This window comes from Colobus angolensis, unplaced genomic scaffold, assembly GCF_000951035.1.
Source record: "Colobus angolensis palliatus isolate OR3802 unplaced genomic scaffold, Cang.pa_1.0 Scaffold263, whole genome shotgun sequence".
Lineage (NCBI taxonomy): Eukaryota > Metazoa > Chordata > Mammalia > Primates > Cercopithecidae > Colobus > Colobus angolensis.
The window spans coordinates 730665-732665 of NW_012115855.1; the positions used below are offsets into that span (position 1 = coordinate 730665).

The 2001-nt window shown below is 43.1% G+C and overlaps 1 protein-coding gene across 1 annotated transcript in view; it reads right to left on the reverse strand.

The window, feature by feature from the left end:
• The window catches only part of GINM1 (glycoprotein integral membrane 1), a 41404-nt gene that overhangs the window by 31689 nt on the left and 7714 nt on the right, over nucleotides 1-2001 (reverse strand). The window lies entirely within an intron of this gene.

The window sequence follows — 2001 nt, forward strand, 5'->3', positions numbered from 1 at the left end:
AATTAGCTGGGCATAGTGGCGGGAGCCTGTAATCCCAGCTACTCGGGAGGCTGAGGCAGGAGAATCACGTGAACCTGAACCCAGGAGGCAGAGCTTGCAGTGGGCCCAGATCACGCCATTGCACTCCAGCCTGGGAGACAGACTGAGACTCTGTCTCAAAAATAAAAAATGAAAATAAAAATACAAAAATTAGCCGGGTGTGGTGGCACGTACTGGTGGTACCAATTACTCAGGAGGCTGAGATAAGAGAATCGCTTGAACCTGGGAGGCAGAGGCTGCAGTGAGCTGAGATTCCGCCACTGCACTCTAGCCTGGGCGAGGCAGAGTGAGATTCTGTTTAAAAAAAAAACAAAAAACAAAAAACTTTCATTTGTCAATCTTACGTGCAATCTTGTATAACCTCAACTTCTGACAACTGCATACATAAAAACCGAAAAATGCTTATAATCCAATAAATCTGAGTCATTGGAAGAAGGCAGAATTTTCCTGACTTCAACCAGTTTAATTCATATCAGGCTGGATATGAGGATGGACAGATGTGATAAAGCTAGTAATGTTAAGGGTAGTCTGGTTCTGCACTGTTCAATATGGTACACGCTAATCACTTGTGACTATTTACATTTAAATTGATTAAAATTAAATAAAAATTTAAAAACAGTTCCTCACTGGCACTGGCCACATTTCAAATGCTCAGTGGCCACAGTAGTCTAGTGGCTACTCACAAGGTGAGAAAAGACATAACCATCAAGGCAGAAAGTTCTACTGGACAGCACTTATCCAATATATGGGACCACTGTGAAATTCTTTCCTATTTGGAAATGTTTCACAATAAGACGTTAAGAAGACTTAGATCAAGGGACTTCAGTTTCCCACAAACCCAGTCCAGGTAATGGAATTCTCTTTCTAGTTGTTCAGCATTCATTTAATCTGTGAAACTGTTTATTGTTGAGACAGGCTCTTACTATGTTAACCAGGCTTATCAGCCAACACCCAACTCTTGGTCTCAAGCGATCCTCTGGCTTTGGCTTCCCCAGTAGCTGGGATTACAGGCATAAGCCACTGCACCAAGCTTAATATGTGAATTTCCGAGTTTAGATCTGGACTTTCCAAAAGTGAAATGAAGGTCCAAGAAGGGAGAACTGAAATAATATCACTAAGAGCCAGCTGACAATGCAGTGTATTTTAAGCCTGCAGTCAAAATGTACTTTTCACAGATTATATAGACCTAAACATCGCTTGACACATAGGTGTCAATTATGAATCTTTAAAACTTGAAAAATAGGAAAATAATGTCCATATTTCCAGAACTTTTTAGAACTATTTCACTTTTATTTGGTCCCTTGGTGCCTGTCCATCACATTCCTATTGTTTAACCAGATGCAACTGTGACCCACATATAATTTCAGATATACGTAGTTCTTACGGCAGGCAATGTCTGGCTTCTTGGAATGCCCTGCAGAACTGAGACATGCTCGTCATTTTTGTACCCACATGGGGTAATGTCATTATCCTAAAACGTTAAAACTTGCTTTTTGTTTGAGACGGAGTCTCGCTCCGTCATCCAGGCTGGAGTGCAGTGGCACGATCTTGGCTCCTGCAATCTCTGCCTCCTGGGTTCAAGCTATTTTCCCGTCTCAGCCTCCCGAGTAGCTGGGACTACAGGCACCTGCCACCACACCCTGCTAATTTTTCTATTTTTAGTAGAGATGGGGTTTCACCTTGTTGGTCAAAGTGACATTTACCGTGCCCTTCACCTTTGTATTTAGAGTGTTCATATTCAAGTCTTGACGAGTAAGATAAGGTGTACCAACATAGTTTCTTGTCATTCTCAGAAAACTTGCACTTTAGGCCGGGCGCGGTGGCTCAAGCCTGTAATCCCAGCACTTTGGGAGGCCGAGACGGGGGGATCACGAGGTCAGGAGATCGAGACCATACTGGCTAACACGGTGAAACCCCATCTCTACTAAAAATGCAAAAAACTAGCCGGGCGAAGTGGCGGGC